This window comes from Penaeus chinensis, chromosome 2 (assembly GCF_019202785.1).
Source record: "Penaeus chinensis breed Huanghai No. 1 chromosome 2, ASM1920278v2, whole genome shotgun sequence".
NCBI lineage: Eukaryota > Metazoa > Arthropoda > Malacostraca > Decapoda > Penaeidae > Penaeus > Penaeus chinensis.
Genome location: NC_061820.1, coordinates 40,515,725 through 40,525,724, shown reverse-complemented (window position 1 = coordinate 40,525,724; position 10,000 = coordinate 40,515,725).

Genomic DNA, 10,000 nt, shown 5'->3' with positions numbered 1-10,000 from the left:
CTCCCTCCCTCTCTTCTTCCCTCCCTTTATTCATTCCTCCCTCCCTCCCTCCCTCCTTCCCTTCTTTACTTCATCTTCATTCTCTCTCTCTCTTCTCTCTTTCTCTCTCTCTCTCTATATATATATATATAGCCCGTTTGTTATTTTCTGTATCTGTTTCTTTTTTCTCTCGCGTTCTCCCTCCCTGCCTTCTTACCTCCTTCATCGCTTACATCTCTTTCTTGTTCTTTCTCTCTATCTTTCTTTCTTTCTCTGTTTCCCTCCCTCCTTTTATTCCTTCCCCCTTCCTTACTTCCCATGCGTTATCAAACACTGTCTTTTTTTTTTTTTGTCTCTCTGAATCTTTTTGTCTCTCCCTTCATTCCTCCTTCCCTCCCATTATTTCATCAACCCTTCCTCCCCACTCTCTCTCTCTCTCTCTCTCTCTCTCTCTCTCTCTCTCTCTCTCTCTCTCTCTCCCCGCTCTCTGTCACCACCCCTCTCTCCCTCCCTCCCTCCCCCCCACTGTGCCACCGACTTGAACACATTTCAGGCCATACTTACCGTGACGCAATAAATCCAGCCAGTTATCTGTGACCATCAGAATAACGAGAAAGATAGTGAAAAGAATAACTTGCAAGTTTGAAAGGCCTTGAAAATGAATAAATAGATAAAAGCGAAAAAACAAACAAAAAAAACGAGAACTTTAAACAGCGGCAGGAGGGAAAAAACTAGAGTATCTGAACCAACGTAACCCAAAGCCAAAGATATTGTAACATAGACCGTAATGGCAACCATAATATATATATATTTTTTTTTCTTTAATAGAAATGGTAAAAATGCTCCAGACTCCATATGTGCGCATGTATGTATGTATGTATATATTCATTTATTTATTTATATACATACATTTCTTATCATGGCTGTGTTCTTATTCATCTTTGTATACACGATACTGCGTTTGTACTTATATTCATATAAGGTTTTATATTATGTAAAAATCCATATAAAAGACATAAAATATTTAGTTGTCTCTTTAAGCATTGACGAGCATTAACGGGAAGTGTTGATACGGCGCGTTGGAAACAGCTCGCAAAATACTTTTCCTCAGCTCACTGTTTCCCCTGACTTTCTCCACCGTTCCTCTGTATTTATTTTTACGTTCGCGATAGCCTCTATCATCTTTTACCAGATTATCTAAACCCTCACAACAATATACGCTCTTTGTAGCGAGAAATTAAACATACAATGAGCGATCACCGAAATTAGTAACCACTGTAGTTTTTTTGCGAATTTTGTTACATGCAGTTTGTCCAGCAAGGAGCAAGGAGCTATTAAAAACGATACTGTTATTATTACTAATAGTATGATCACCATGGGGTTGTGTAAATAGCAATATATATTTTTTTTTTTCTCTCTCTCTCTCTCTCTTTCTCTCTCTCTCTTTCTTTCCTTCTTTCTTTTTTTCTTTCTTTCCTTTCCTTCTTTCATTCCTTCCTTCCGCTCTTCCTCCCTCCCTCTCTTCTTCCCTCCCTTTATTCATTCCTCCCTCCCTCCCTCCCTCCTTCCCTTCTTTACTTCATCTTCATTCTCTCTCTCTCTTCTCTCTTTCTCTCTCTCTCTCTATATATATATATAGCCCGTTTGTTATTTTCTGTATCTGTTTCTTTTTTCTCTCGCGTTCTCCCTCCCTGCCTTCTTACCTCCTTCATCGCTTACATCTCTTTCTTGTTCTTTCTCTCTATCTGTCTTTCTTTCTCTGTTTCCCTCCCTCCTTTTATTCCTTCCCCCTTCCTTACTTCCCATGCGTTATCAAACACTGTCTTTTTTTTTTGTCTCTCTGAATCTTTTTGTCTCTCCCTTCATTCCTCCTTCCCTCCCATTATTTCATCAACCCTTCCTCCCCACTCTCTCTCTCTCTCTCTCTCTCTCTCTCTCTCTCTCTCTCTCTCTCTCTCTCTCTCCCCGCTCTCTGTCACCACCCCTCTCTCCCTCCCTCCCTCCCCCCCACTGTGCCACCGACTTGAACACATTTCAGGCCATACTTACCGTGACGCAATAAATCCAGCCAGTTATCTGTGACCATCAGAATAACGAGAAAGATAGTGAAAAGAATAACTTGCAAGTTTTGAAAGGCCTTGAAAATGAATAAATAGATAAAAGCGAAAAAAAAAACAAAAAAAACGAGAACTTTAAACAGCGGCAGGAGGGAAAAAACTAGAGTATCTGAACCAACGTAACCCAAAGCCAAAGATATTGTAACATAGACCGTAATGGCAACCATAATATATATATATTTTTTTTCTTTAATAGAAATGGTAAAAATGCTCCAGACTCCATATGTGCGCATGTATGTATGTATGTATATATTCATTTATTTATTTATATACATACATTTCTTATCATGGCTGTGTTCTTATTCATCTTTGTATACACGATACTGCGTTTGTACTTATATTCATATAAGGTTTTATATTATGTAAAAATCCATATAAAAGACATAAAATATTTAGTTGTCTCTTTAAGCATTGACGAGCATTAACGGGAAGTGTTGATACGGCGCGTTGGAAACAGCTCGCAAAATACTTTTCCTCAGCTCACTGTTTCCCCTGACTTTCTCCATCGTTCCTCTGTATTTAGTTTTACGTTCGCGATAGCCTCTATCATCTTTTACCAGATTATCTAAACCCTCACAACAATATACGCTCTTTGTAACGAGAAATTAAACATACAATGAGCGACCACCGAAATTAGTAACCACTGTAGTTTTTTTGCGAATTTTGTTACATGCAGTTTGTCCAGCAAGGAGCAAGGAGCTATTAAAAACGATACTGTTATTATTACTAATAGTATGATCACCATGGGGTTGTGTAAATAACAATATTTTTCAAGGAAAACAGTAAACAGATAAGATAGGTAAGACTACTAATTGGCACCTTGGTAATGAAGCATTTGGGGAACCATCTATATGTAAACACGATTAATAAACTTAAATTACAGTGGCATGTACAATACGTCATGATACAGTGGGTTAATAATATTCAATGAGTACTTGACGGTTTGATGAGAGTGATTTGATAATTGAGAGCTCGGTTATTTAGTAAAAATAAATGAATATATAAATAGATAGATAAAAAAAAAAAAAAAAACGGAAAGTGTTCGGGGAGGAATTTGAAAAGTTATTGCAGCCGTTCCCTCTCCCTCCTTCCCCCTTCCCACCCTCCCTCCCCCTTCTCTCCCTCCTTTCCCCTTCCCACTTTCCCTCCCCCTTCCTACCCTCCCTCCCCCTTCCCACCCTCCCTCCCCCTTCTCTCCCTCCCTCCTCCCTCTTCCCCCCTTTCCCCTTCCCACCCTCCCTCGTCACAGTTAAATAATCATAGGAGAAATACGCTTTGTTTATGTCTATCCGTGAAAGTGGCGTCTGTAGCGTGTGTGTGTCACTGAATATAACACAACTTTCAGCAACGAATGTTAAAGAGCTACATTGTTGATTTCCTTTCCTTCTCCGGATATCATGCATTCACTTTTGCGAAAATTTAGAAATATACGAGCTACTCTCTCTCTCTCTCTCTCTCTCTCTCTCTCTCTCTCTCTCTCTCTCTCTCTCTCTCTCTATCTCATTCTCTCTCTCTGTGTCTTCCCCCCCTCTCTCTCTCTCTCTCTCTCTGTCTGTCTTTCTCCCCGCTCTCTGTCTCCCTCTCTCTTCCCCTCCCTCCCCCCCACTGTGCCACCGTCTTGAACACATTTCAGGCCATACTTAACGTGACGCAATAAACTCAGCCAGTTATCTGTGACCATCAGAATAACAAGAAAGAAAATGAAAAGAATGACTTTTTTGAAAGTTTTGAAAGGCCATGAAAATGAATAAATAGATAAAAGCGAAAAAAAAAAACACGAGGGAGGGAGGGAGGGAGGGAGGGAGAGTAAATATTTGCCACTTACCAATCGCCTCTTATATTGAAAGATACTGAACACAAGTGAGATTTATATATAAAATCACATTAATAAAATCATATGAATAGAGCATGGGGTTCTCAAATTACGATAGATTCCCCAGCAGCAAAACATTTCTGACAAACACTATATCTATCGTGCACCTGTTTGCCTGCCAGTGTATGTTTGTATACACGTACGTATGAATGCATGTAAGCTTGTAGGGATCTCTCTCTCTCTCTCACTCTCTCTCTCTCTCTCTCTCTCTCTCTCTCTCTCTCTCTCTCTCTCTCTCTCTCTCTCTCTCTCTCTCTCTCTCTCTCTCTCTCTCTCTCTCACTTCTGAGTGCATATGCCACGTACTACATGAGCAACAAAGGACACACATTACAAAGGAGTAACAAGTATCAGTATTAAAAGATTATTAGGGTGGAGTACTATATACAGCAAAGTAAGCGTGCATACATAACGTAGCTATATGATGCATTATCGAGCATCGGGCAGGTCGATCACTGCGTTAAGATCGGCTTTGAAAGGAGGAGGAGGGAGGAGGAGAGGTGGTGAGAGGAAGAGGAGGAGGAAGGAGAGGTGGTCAGAGGAAGAGGAGAAGGAGGAGGAGGAAAGAGGGATGATGGGAGGAAGAGAAAGAGAAGGAGGAAGAAATAGGAAGGATGATGGGAGGAAGAGGAGGAGAAGGAGAAGGAAGGAGGAGGGGCGGTGGGAGGAAGAGAAGGAGAGGGAGGAGGAAGGAGAAGGGGCGGTAGGAGGAAGAGGAGGAGAAGAAGAAAGAAGGAGGAATGGTGGTGGGAGGAAGAGGAGGAGAAGAAGAAAGAAGGAGGAGAGGTTGTGGGAGGAAGAGGAGGAGAAGGAGGAGGAAGGAGGAGGGGCGGTGGGAAGAAGAGAAGAAGGAGGTGGAAGGAGGAGGGGCGGTAGGAGGAAGAGGAGGAGAAGAAGAAAGAAGGAGGAGAGGTTGTGGGAGGAAGAGGAGGAGAAGGAGGAGGAAGGAGGAGGGGCGGTGGGAAGAAGAGAAGAAGGAGGAGGAAGGAGGAGGGGCGGTGGGAGGAAGAGGAAGAGAAGAAGAAAGAAGGAGGAGAGGTGGTGGGAGGAAGAGGAGGAGAGGGAGGAGGAAGGAGGAGGGGCGGTGGGAGGAAGAGAAGGAGAGGGAGGAGGAAGGAGGAGGGGCGGTGGGACGAAGAGGAGGAGAGGAAGGAGGAAGGAGGAGGGGCGGTGGGAGGAAGAGGAAGAGAAGAAGAAAGAAGGAGGAGAGGTTGTGGGAGGAAGAGGAGGAGAGGAAGGAGGAAGGAGGAGGGGCGGTGGGAGGAAGAGAAGAAGGAGGAGGAAGGAGGAGGGGCGGTGGGAGGAAGAGAAGGAGAGGAAGGAGGAAGAAGGAAGGGCGGTGGGAGGAAGAGGATGAGAGGGAGGAGGAAGGAGGAGGGGCGGTGGGAGGAAGAGGAGGAGAAGGAGGAGGAAGGAGGAGGGGCGGTGGGAGGAAGAGGAGGAGAAGGAAGAGGAAGGAGAAGGGGCGGTGGGAGGAAGAGAAGAAGGAGGAGGAAGGAGGAGGGGCGGTTAGAGGAAGAGGAGGAGAAGGAGGAGGAAGAAGGAGGGGCGGTGGGAGGAAGAGGAGGAGAAGGAGGAGGAAGGAGGAGGGGCGGTGGGAGGAAGAGGAGGAGAAGGAGGAGGAAGAAGGAGGGGCGGTTAGAGGAAGAGGAGGAGAAGGAGGAGGAAGAAGGAGGGGCGGTGGGAGGAAGAGGAGGAGAAGGAGGAGGAAGGAGGAGGGGCGGTGGGAGGAAGAGGAGGAGAAGGAAGAGGAAGGAGAAGGGGCGGTGGGAGGAAGAGAAGAAGGAGGAGGAAGGAGGAGGGGCGGTGGGAGGAAGAGGAGGAGAAGGAGGAGGAAGAAGGAGGGGCGGTAGGAGGAAGAGGAGGAGAAGGAGGAGGAAGAAGGAGGGGCGGTGGGAGGAAGAGGAGGAGAAGGAGGAGGAAGGAGGAGGGGCGGTGGGAGGAAGAGGAGGAGAAGGAGGAGGAAGGAGGAGGGGCGGTGGGAGGAAGAGAAGGAGAGGGAGGAGGAAGGAGAAGGGGCGGTAGGAGGAAGAGGAGGAGAAGAAGAAAGAAGGAGGAATGGTGGTGGGAGGAAGAGGAGGAGAAGAAGAAAGAAGGAGGAGAGGTTGTGGGAGGAAGAGGAGGAGTGGGAGGAGGAAGGAGAAGGGGCGGTAGGAGGAAGAGGAGGAGAAGAAGAAAGAAGGAGGAATGGTGGTGGGAGGAAGAGGAGGAGAAGAAGAAAGAAGGAGGAATGGTGGTGGGAGGAAGAGGAGGAGTGGGAGGAGGAAGGAGGAGGGGCGGTGGGAGGAAGAGAAGAAGGAGGTGGAAGGAGGAGGGGCGGTAGGAGGAAGAGGAGGAGAAGAAGAAAGAAGGAGGAGAGGTTGTGGGAGGAAGAGGAGGAGAAGGAGGAGGAAGGAGGAGGGGCGGTGGGAAGAAGAGAAGAAGGAGGTGGAAGGAGGAGGGGAGGTAGGAGGAAGAGGAGGAGAAGAAGAAAGAAGGAGGAGAGGTTGTGGGAGGAAGAGGAGGAGAAGGAGGAGGAAGGAGGAGGGGCGGTGGGAGGAAGAGGCGGAGGAGGAGGAGGAGGAGGAGGAGGAGGAGGAGGAGGAGGAGGATATTTCGTGTGTGCGTGTCTGCTTGCGTGCGACGAGTGTTTTTCTCCGTCTCCAAACTGTGAATCAATGTTTGTTTGATAATAATGATATAAAAGAAGTTGTAGCAGTAGGAATGTATTGTTGGGGTCATTTTTTTCTACACTTTCTGCTATTAGACTCATGTATACTGTTTTAAAAAATATCGTTTAGGCTCGCATGCAGAAGAATTAACACAACTGTATATATATTTTATTTTATTTTTATTTGCTATGTGATCTATTACTTACAAATGTTGAGTTCTCCGAATAAAATCATGATAACAGAACATTAAAAAAAAAAAAGACAGATTGACAGTATGTAACATTAATATATTTCGTGTGTTCATTTTTAACTGATACTGAAAAGTGGAATAACGATATATATATGTCTATCTATCTATCAATCTATACATTCACCTTTCATCAGTAAGATTCTGTTGATTAAATAATATATGATTTTTTAACAATACTTCATACAAAAAATCAATAACTATTCACACATCAATTTGATGCTATCGCCGCCTTTCCTTTCACTAGAAGTGAGAGAGAGAGATAGATAAATAGATAGATAGATAGATAGATAGAGAGAGAGAGAGAGAGAGAGAGAGAGAGAGAGAGAGAGAGCAATTAACGATGAGCGCACAACCTTCCACCAATCAGACGCGTTGAAAACCATTCATTCACAAATATTCTGTTTACTATAAGTCTGGAGTTGGTAATTGGTGGATCACTTGTCATTAGTTAGAGATGACGTCGGAGGTAGTAAAATCACAGACAAAATTTTAAGGAGGGGTCAGTTAAGAGAAAGACATTATCTGATTGTTCCGTTCCTTTAATTTTCGTTTTTTCCCCTGATGCTATTAGTATCAATACTGTTATCATTATTATTGAAATTATTATTATTATTATTATTATTATTATTATTATTATATCATTAAAACACAAACAGAAAAAGAGGTGAGAAGGGTTGACTAATTACTGATTCCTTTATGACTAAGTAATTGTTGAACCAACTATGTGTAACGAAAATTAATACACCAAAATCACTGTGAACACGGCAACTGTCACGTCATCCTGGCAAAATGTGCTAATAATCTATGACTAGTTGATGGTTTGGTGAAAATTATTTGACACACATACACCCACACACGCACACATACACACACACACACACGCAAACGCACGCACACACGCATACGCACACGCACGCGATGAATGTTCGTGAAATTAATCCACATTTGGCCTCTGAACATTTTGATGACCTAGGCGTTACCTGCGCATAAAAGCTCACTCGCGCTTGTGTTCCCTCCAGTACTTCAAGTTAATTTCTTGAAAAAACATTGGTGGTGACCCTCGCCATGGGAAACCCGGGAATGTTAAAGGCCGTTGTGGGTTTCATATCTTTATAATTAGTTTTATGTGATATTTCAAAGTGTAAAATCCATAAGAAAATTCGGATATGTGTGTTTAAGTGGATCCTATTGTAAGCCCTAGTGTTTACATCGAGTTCCCGCCTTTTGTGAAATGTTGAATTCATTTTCTCAATTTCATAGGTTGATGAACATCGGAAGAAAATCCGAAGGGTAAACAAGGAAATTGCAAGAAGGGAGAAGGAGCAAAAGGAGCGAAAACAGCAGGACCGAGATGGTAAAGCAGCGCGGGCGGAGGCGCCACCACCTCACGCGGCCTATCAAAGCGGCCTGGTGCGGCATATATTTTGGTTCTGGGAGATGTTGAGCGGGCGTGCGGCGCCGAAGGAGGAAGCAGGAAGTCCCTCGTCCGTATCCTGGCGCCCTGGTGCGGCATATATGTTGTTTCTGGAAGATGTTGAGCGGGCGTGCGGCGCCGAAGGCGGAAGCAGGAAGTCCCTCGTCCGTATCCTGGCGCCCTGGTGCGGCATATATGTTGTTTCTGGATGTTGAGCGGGCGTGCGGCGCCGAAGGAGGAAGCACAATATGCGAGGACTTCAACCGCTTTGATAGTGTTCGTCCCTGCTAATGACAGATAGAAAAATATGGTACCTTAAATTACATGGTAGATTACGCAATAATTTAGATGTGTTTAAGTGGATCCTATTGTAAGCCCTTGTGTTTATATCGAGTTCCCGCCTTTTGTGAAATGTTGAATTCATTTTCTCAATTTCATAGGTTGAAGAACATCGGAAGAAAATCCGAAGGGTAAACAAGGAAATTGCAAGAAGGGAGAAGGAGCAAAAGGAGCGAAAACAGCAGGACCGAGATGCGAAAGCAGCGCGGCGGAGGCGCCACCACCTCACGCGAACGGTGGTGCCAACAGAGCCCCACACAACTAGCAGCTTGAGCCCGTGGGTCGAGAGAGCGCCATGTGACCCCGTGCGAATGGTAGGTCAAAGAGTTTGTTTTAGAGTGTTAGAATAGACTTGGTTATACAGTTATGTTTCCTTTTACTTAAGTGTAGATGCGAGAGTTTCACAATGATTCTGTTAATTTCATGTGTTGCGTTTCATTGCAGTCGTTTCGACGTTATTATTGATTTTGTTTTTATGTGATCATATAAGTAATTGTTGTATTTCATCTAAATTATTGCGTAATCTACCATGTAATTTAAGGTACCATATTTTTCTATCTGTCATTAGCAGGGACGAACACTATCAAAGCGGTTGAAGTCCTCGCATAATGTGCTTCCTCCTTCGGCGCCGCACGCCCGCTCAACATCTCCCAGAAACAACATATATGCCGCACCAGGGCGCCAGGATACGGACGAGGGACTTCCTGCTTCCGCCTTCGGCGCCGCACGCCCGCTCAACATCTTCCAGAAACAACATATATGCCGCAACAAGGGCGCCAGGATACGGACGAGGGACTTCCTGCTTCCGCCTTCGGCGCCGCACGCCAGCTCAACATCTCCCTAGAACCAAAATATATGCCGCACCAGGCCGCTTTGATAGGCCGCGTGAGGTGGTGGCGCCTCCGCCCGCGCTGCTTTAGCATCTCGGTCCTGCTGTTTTCGCTCCTTTTGCTCCTTCTCCCTTCTTGCAATTTCTTTGTTTACCTTTCGGATTTTCTTCCGATGTTCATCAACCTATGAAATTGAGAAAATGAATTCAACATTTCACAAAAGGCGGGAACTCGATGTAAACACTAGGGCCTACAATAGGATCCACTTAAACACATATATCCGAATTTTCTTATGGATTTTACACTTTGAAATATCACATAAAACTAATTATAAAGATATGAAACCCACAACGGCCTTTAACATTCCCGGGTTTCCCATGGCGAGGGTCACCACCAATGTTTTTTTCAAGAAATTAACTTGAAGTACTGGAGGGAACACAAGCGCGAGTGAGCTTTTATGCGCAGGTAACGCCTAGGTTATATATATGCCGCCCTGGTGCGGCATATATGCCGCACCAGGGCGCCAGGATACGGACGAGGGACTTCCT